Raw genomic sequence first — 8,770 nt, 5'->3', positions numbered from 1 at the left:
GCTAGTAAGGGGTGGGTCCAGGGCTACACTGCCTCCAAAATCCACACTCCCTATTCCCTGCTCTTGTGCTGTGCTGCAGTGTCAGTTTGCTAGGGCTGACAAAGGACCACAGATGGGGGTGTTTAAACAGCAGAACTTATTGTCTCAAAGTTCTGGAGACTAGAATTCTGCAGTCAAGGCATCGGCAGGGTTGGTCCCTTCCGAGGGCTTTGAGACTTTGAGATCCTTCATCTGTTCCAGGTGCTTTCGGTGTGTGTCTCTTCATAACGTCTTTCCTTTATGCGTATCTGTCTCTGTGTCTAAATTTCCCCTTTTTATAAGGACACCCATCACATTGGATAAGAGACCCACCCAACTCCAGTATTTCATCTTAACTAATTACATCTGCAATGACCCTATTTCAGCATATGAATTTGGGAGGAGGAGGGCACAATCCAGCCCTTATAGCGACTTTCTTTTCAATGAGACATCCACCCTGTTATAACAAAGTTAATTAGGCATTTACATAAGTCATCTAGAGAATGTTCACTTGGTGTAGGTCCACCAGGTCCCAGTGAATGCTTCACCATTCCAATACTTACCCCCGCCCCACCAACTTCAGTCAAAGCGGTTTGAATTGGTGCTCACTCAGTAATATTTGCCCTTCCTCCATGCAATCTGCATCTTTCTATTGTGCCAAATCATTTTGATACCTAGTTGAAGGCTGTGAGATGGGGCATTTTGGATTCATTTTTATTCTTTTTCATGTTTCTCCAATGTCCTGAAGCTCACTGATGTTCATACAATCAGTGACTGGTATGTGAGTCAGCTCCTGTCCCTTCAGCAGTTTAGTGAACTCTGCAGCTGGCGAGATTCTGGAACTGCTATTCTCAAATGATGAATCCCTTCTCAGTTCAAGGAGATACTACAAAGGCTTTCCCCAGTGAGTGCTATAGGAAGGTATTACCTTTGGAACTTTTCTCTTGCTGGGGGCTTCTGCTATATTCCGAGTGTGTAAGATGGTTGTCTGGTTTTCTTGCATACTCCTTTGAAACACACAGTAACCTTGGTCTCAGATGCAGTGTCCTCGGACTTGGAAAATCATTGGACCAAAAATGTCTACAACTTATTTTTCCCCTTAGATTTTCTTTTTTTTATTGATTTTCCATTTTTAGCACAAGATTGATCACCAGCAAAATACCAATTTACATACAGATTCTGCTCAACTCAGCATCCTATATACTGGGGACTTTTTCATCCATAAACCAATTTTTTAAAGAGAGAGAGTCTATTATCAGAAGCGTCCCTGATGACACTCAAGATGGTCTATAGGGAACAAGCTCAGGAGGGTTACAGCCTGGCGGGGTGAGCTCAGCTGATTTGTGAGCATAATAACTATGGGGATAAGGTCACAGGCTGATAATCCCAGGGACAGGTTAATATTTGCTTACTTCTGTGGCCACAAGTCTAAACTGCAAACCTTGGTCAGCTATCTTACAAGTTCATTAAATAACATTCAACAAATACTTCTTGAATTCCTACTATGTTGAGTTCCTGCTATGCCAGGCATTGTTTAAGTACTGGGACTAGTAGGAGAGGCAAGAAGGACATAAACTTTAGCCACATGATGTCTATAGTATAGTGGGGAAGCAGATATCAAATGATTATGCAAAAATTATTTAATCACCAAGGTGATAAATACTGTGAAAGAAAAAAAAAGTTTTCTTTGAGAGATCTAATAGGGAATCTAAGTGAAGAGTCATTGAAAGCAAGACCTGAAGGATGTATAAAAGTTAGGTAGGCAAGAAGATGTGCTGAGAAGGAGTAGCACGTGGGCAGAGAGAACAGGTGAAAACAAAAGAAGTTGAATGAAGATTAGTGTGACCAGAGAATAGAGAGGAGGGAAGAGAGTGACAGGAGATCAGACTAGAGTGAGGAGCAGAGCCTTAGTCTGTGTTAAGGAAGTTGGAATTTATCACACAAGCGGTGGGAACCTTTGAAGTGTGTATTAGGATTAAAGCTAAGCTTCAGTAACAAAGACACCCAAATATACAGTGGCTTGACTAAGAAAGAATTTGATTTCTCTTTCACAAGACAGGTTGCCAGAGCAGCCCTGCTCCCCAAGGCCACTCTGAGCCCTAGATTCCTTACAAACTGTGATTCTGTCTTCACCTCGGATACTGCCCTCAGATGCGGGTTTGAAGCTGAGTTGCAGCTCAAGAGTATTTCAGCATGTGGGAAGGGAAGAGGTTCAGGCAATATCCTTCTAAGCAAGTGACAGGGAAGTAGCATATGTCACTTCCACTCATATTCCATTAGTAAAAACAGACATATGGCTACACGCCACTGCAAAGGAAGCAGGGAAATGTACTCTAGCTGGGTGGCCATTTGCCGAGAAAGATAAAAACGGATGTCGGATACGGGGAGTAGCACCACTCTGACCCAAAAGATCTTAAGTCATAAAGTGATGAGATCAGATATTCAAGTCTTTATAGCTGAAAAAAAATAGGATCTTGGAAGTCACTTAATCCAAACTCTTCATCTTACACATGTGAAAACCAAATGAGGTCCATGACTTTAGATACTATTGCTGCATAACAAACCATCCCAAGTTTAGTGGTGGGAAACATCTCATTATGTTCATGGATTCCATGTACAAGAATGCAGAAAAGCCACAGTAGGGTCAGCTGGCTCTGCTCCACGAAGCATGAGGCCTCAGCTGAGAAGATTCAAAGACAGAGGATGACTCAGTGGCTGGAGGCTGGAGTTATCTGAAGACTCATTCTTTTGCATGCCTGACACCTACTTTGGGAGGACCCAAAGACTAAGACTGTCAGCTAAAATGCCTTAAATGTGGTCTCTCCATGTGGTGTTTCTTCCTCACAGCACAGCTGCTTCAGAGTAGTGAATTTTTCTGATGGTGCCATGGAGTTGCAAGAATGACTATTCTAATTAACAAAGTGGAAACTATACTGTCTTTCATCATCTATTCTCGGAAGTCATTCAACATCATTTCCACCAGATTATTTTTTGGTTATGAGTGAGTCAAAAACTTGTCCAGATGCCACCTCTTGAGTATGGATGAGTATCAAAGTTTCATTTTAAAGAAGCTTGTGGGATGGAATAAATTGTTGCAGTCACCTTTGGAAAACGCAATCTACCACAGTGGCCACCTCCTCTGGCTACAATACTCATCACATATACAAAATGAATAACCTCTCTCCTGAGACACCCAAAGTTTCTTCCTGTTACTACATCAGTTATAAGTCCAGAATCTCAACTACATCTTGTCCAAGTGTGGTTGAGGCTCCTCAGGTACAGTTTTTTGGGTCAATCTTCCTCTTCTTCTATAGATCTATGAACTAAAGAGATGAGTTCTCTGTCCCTTATGCCAGCAGCATGCCACAGTAGAACAGGCATTGAATAACTGCTGTAGACAGTCCTGTTCAAAAGCAGGGAAAATGAAAGGCATTGGTGGTCACTGGTCCATAGCAATTCTGAAATGTGGGGACAGCTTAGGACTCAGTCATACTCTCTGGGAGGTTTTCTTCATGGCTCTTGGTTCAGCCCTCTGAGTTAACCTTCATTTTCCATAAGAAATACTTCAGTGTGCAATTGAATAGCCCTTTTAGCCTGCTTCTTGCCTTTAAAAGACTGGGGGTGGGGTAGGGTCAAAAGGATTCTCTTCATCTGATACTGTCTCCGTTCCTGTCCATCAAAGCTAACATGCTTCCTTTTAAAAAAAACTTTGCGGTGTTTTGTTTTGTTTTATTTGTTTATCTATCTATCTATCTATCTATCTATCTATCTATCTATCTATCTAATCAACTTTATAGACAAAAATCACACTTACAAATCTCTTTGAGTCAGGTCCTTCTCTGTCTTGAGTGTCTGTGCCACTGTTGTGAGACAGTGCCTTCAAGATTCTTTGAAGTCATATTGTTTGATAAAGAAGGTCTACAAGACAAACATTGCAGATTCTTAGAGAAGGACTTTTATCTTCCTGGGAGCTTCTCTGAAGTAGCACGTAAGATATTTCTGAGACTTAAACAAGGGATCTTACAGTCCCATTCTGAATTTATATTTTCCCAGAGCCTGTTTCTTAATTTGGGACACTTTCCTGACTAAGATGACTATTCTGAGACCTTATCTATCCTTTCAATTAGGCTTGAAGACTTAAGAATTCATTCTTGGCCAGGCGCAGTGGCTCACACCTGTAATCCCAGCACTTTGGGAAGCTGAGGCGGGCAGAGCACCTGAGGTCAGGAGTTCAAGACCAACCTGGCCATGGTGAAACCCCATCTCTACCAAAAAAAAAAAAAAAAAAAATACAAAAAATTAGCCAAGTATTGTGGTGTGTGCCTGTAATCCCAGCTACTCGAGAGGCTGTGGCAGGAGAATTGCTTGAACTTGGGAGGTGGAGGTTGCAGTGACCCGAGATCGTGCCTTTGCACTCCAGCCTGGGCAACAGGAACGAAACTCAGTCTCAAAAAACAAAAGAAAAAAAGGAATTCAGTCTTGAGCTTCTCTCACACCTCCCATTTGGTTATAGGGAACTGAAAGAAGTTAGTCAGCACCCTCAATGCTTTGCCTGGAAATTGAGTTTAATAAATATGCTTTCCATTTTATGCATTATCACAGGAAACAGTTTTGCTGAACTTTCTTCCACTGCTTAACAAGGATCTCCCTTTCCTGGGTTTCCAGATAACATATTCCTCAGTTTCCTTTGAGCCCTCATTAATAATCCCCTTGAGGCCCTTCCAACTTGTCCTACCTGCCCTCAGGGGCTTCCAGAACCCACTGCGGGGTATCCCAGTGCTAATACTACATGTTTCCATTTTTTGCTACAATTGTCTCCCACTTTCAGGTTCCAAATTTCTATTTCAATGTTTCTGTTTCTACTGCTGCTGATTCTGTTTCTATTGCTTCCAACTTAGTAACACAGAATAATCATTTTATTATTCTCACAGATTATGTCAGTCAGGAATTTAGAAAGGGTATAACAGGGAAAGCTTGTCTCTCCCCTGTTTAGGGTCTCAGCTGGAAACGCTTGAAGGTTGGGAGTGATTCCCTGCTTGGGACTGTGGATCATCTGAAGGTTTCTTCAATCACGTGTCTGGCACCTGGGCTGGGAGAACCTGAGACGAGGACTGTTAACTGGAACACCTACACAGGGCCACTCCGTGCCACTTAGCTTCCTCGCAGCACAACAGCCTCAGGACGGTCACACTCCTTAGAGGCAGCACGGCTCCTAGTGCGAGTGTTGCAGTAGACAAAGCAGAAGTGGCATTGCCCTTAAGACCCCCGGCCTCAGGAGTCACGCATGGTCACTTCTGCTACATCCCATAGGTTACAAGGAAGCCCCAAGCTCGTCTGGATTTGAGAGAAGAGGACATAGACTTCTCTTGATTAGAGAATATCAAGGTCACATTGTAAAGGAGTACATGAGATGTGAGGTTCTTGCAGCCATCTTTTGAAAATATAATTTCCCACATCCAGGAAGGTCATTACTGATGAAGCAGAACTGAAACTCAGTTGTGTTTATGGCCAGACCCCTGTTCTTTCACTACACCATGCTGATGAGTCAATAGCATCATTTGCATGAATGAAAGATCTTATGTTATTAAAAAGAAAAGTTGAAATATAAGGCAAGAAGCCAAATTCAGTCTCAATTGAACATTCTCTGTATTACAAATGCAGCATAAATATATGTTTTCCATAGCTCTTGCAGAGCAAACAGCTGCATTTATTTGCGTCCAAAAATATGGAAAAATTCCAAACTATAAGCAAAGGGAAGGAACTCAAGAAAATGACTCAAACTTCTGTAAATGTAAATCTTCATAAAAATAGTTGTAATGTTGATTAAAGTAGGTGCTGAAACCTTCTCATAGCCTGAAGTATTCCACTTACAAACAACCCCCTTCCCATATAATGATGTAGTTTTCTAGGAACTACTCATATATTTGGCTAAGCAGTCAAATGCCTATTAAATAAGCTTCCTTATATTAACTTGATCTGCCACCTCCTCCCCCATGTCCAACATACACCAACTGTGGCTGTCTCTACACTCATGCTCTCTCTCTCTCTCTCTCTCTCTCTCTCTCTCTCTTTCTCTCTCTCTGTCCTGTATCACCCTGCAGTCCTTTAGAGTTCCTTATTAGATCTTTTACAGGGGATATATACATGTATGCTTGGCTTGAAAAAAAGTCAGGGTACTTATACCTGTGCACATCCATGAAATCTAAGTGAATTTCTTCCTTTTGCCCCATGAATAAAGATAGAGTCTAGAAGAAGGATAGGACCAAAAAGACCTCTACAAAATGTCTCACCCCTTTCCCTCCCTCTGCCATATTCTATGTCTGGTCTGGGAATCTGAAAATGTCAGGCAATGCATTGCTCCCTGTGATTGAGCATTAGCAAGAGAGCTCTTTGAAAGGATTCTATTACATCTTTATGTCTTTGCACATAAACTTGGACTTCTCTAAAAACTCAGTTCAAATTTGATTTGCAGTGAAAATTCTTGATGTTGTGGTAAGGATTTTAAGAGATAAAGAAGGAAAACACTATTCAGGGATTACTGTGTGCAAAGCAACATGCTAGGTATTTTTCTAGAGACACGTACATTGGACTGTGGTAGCACAAAAGAGGTTAAGATTAATACTATGTGTAGATGGTGCAGGTGCCCAGGAAGGAGAAGATGGTGAAGGGGAGGAAAGGGTAAGGCATTGTGAGGGAAAGTGGGCACAAGCTTGTCCTGAAGGATGCCTAGGAATTCCAACAGAATGGATGGTATGTATCAAAGTCGAAGGCTTAACATCGATGACCAGTATTTCTCATTTTCTTCATGAACTCACTGACTCCTTCTCATTGTCAATATATGAGCCTAACTATGACTGGGTGATCCAAGACTGCCCTCTCAACTCCTACTACTCTTTTTCTCACACTCGCCTGGCCCTCTCCCTGCTCAGGGATCCCCTGCTTGGAATGCTCTTCCAGAGCTGTGAAAGAATAAATTTCTGTTGTTTTCAGCCACTGGGTTCATGGTAATTTGTTACAGCAACCCTAGGAAACTGATACAGGTGCTGTCATGGTCTTCACAGGGCAGAGGTGTCTTCCTGTCACTCCCTAATGTGTCCAAAAACTGAAATGAGTCCAGAAGGTCAGGAAGGCAAAGAACAAGAGGAATGGGGTGAACTTCATGTGACAGGCGGGGCAGCACACTTCCCATTTTCAGGTGACATTTATGGTCAACTGAAATGATCTTGCATTATTGCTAAATTTCATCTGCCAGGTTGCTACAGTGTCATGCATTGAGCTATGTGTCCGCCTAATTTAAACAAAGAATCAGTGCCCTTTTTGCAGAGATCTTGTATCCACTGGTTCTTTTATGAAAGGCTGAGGTATGGGAATCCAGCCTCTACCTCAGGGGTTTGCCGTCCCATGGTCTGGTGAAGATGTCTGGTCCCATTCTTAGCTGGTCTAAATGTGCTGGTTTATGACTTCTGCATTTCCTAAACTGATTGCCAAGCAGCCCTGCCCTGCTGATTCTCAAAAACAGCCCATCGTCTGTAGCACTTTTTCTCATGTGGGCTCCCAGGGAGTGGGAACCGGCTCTCAGTGGCTCACGAATCATGGTCTCAAGGATTCTTCTCAGAGTGAGGCAGAAAGATTTCTGGGTAGATGAGGAAATTTTACAGAATCTCTTCTCCCTCCTAATCATTAGCGCCACCACCGCTATCATTTCCATAATCATCTTTATAATTATTTGAAGTGGAAAGGGAGCAGAGTACCTGCTTAATGAAAAATAGATGGGAAAAATTTGAAACTGTGGAGATAGGTGATTGATAGCCTCTCTCAGAAATGCACATCATGTGTGATTAGGGAGAGTTTGAAAGATCAGACCCCAACACCCTTTTCCAACGTAAACTCTATCTCTCCTCTTCTTACACCCTTCACTGCAGTCCAAGTGAATCTCTGACTTTCTATCATAAAGACTTCCTAATTTCCTCCCTCTGTGCCTCTGCTTATGTTTTGCCTAGAACACCCACTCACATCACAGAATCTTCCAGCTAGCCCTGCTTCCGAACTTCCAAAAAGTCTTATCTGAGCCTCTTTTGGAGTTCTTGTCATTTTCTGCTTTATATTTTATTGCTTATATACATATTTTTTCCCTACCTGATTATGAACTTTAGACCGTCTCTCTGACTTTCTGCCTCTCCCCCGATCAACCAACAAGCATGCACTTTGAATGCAGGTGCTCAACAAATGTCTATTGACAGAACAAGAAACTAGAAGTTTACTAATATTCTTTTGATAGCCACGTGTTGACAAGAAAAGTGTTTATCAGAGCCTGCTATGATTCTCCAAACCCCTTTACACCTTTCCTCTTTTTCCTGGACATACAGACAAATGACATTTACTTGCCTGTTTTTCAGCTGGAGGAGACCCTGTAACTGGGAGAGTAGAAAGTGAACAGATATGATGTGTACCACTTTTAGACCTGCATTAAATCTGCATGCATGAGCTTCCATTTCCTTTCCCCTCTACCAGCTCGGTGCAGATAAGCATGGTGACCTTGGAAACCACAGCTAGGAGGTGGCAAAGCCACAAGACAGAAGGAGCTTGCATCTCTGAGTCATCACATGGAGGGAAACCACCTACCATTCAGAAGCACCATTTTGGGATTCTGTGTAAAAAATAAGTGTGTCCCATGTTTCAGTCATTGCACAATTTTGGGTTTATGTGATTACATAAACAGAATGATTACAGCAGCTAGGATTACATTAACCAT

This window comes from Rhinopithecus roxellana, chromosome 2, assembly GCF_007565055.1.
Source record: "Rhinopithecus roxellana isolate Shanxi Qingling chromosome 2, ASM756505v1, whole genome shotgun sequence".
NCBI classification, from domain to species: Eukaryota; Metazoa; Chordata; class Mammalia; order Primates; family Cercopithecidae; genus Rhinopithecus; species Rhinopithecus roxellana.
The sequence above is the reverse complement of the archived record's forward strand: the minus strand, read 5'-3'. Positions refer to the sequence as shown.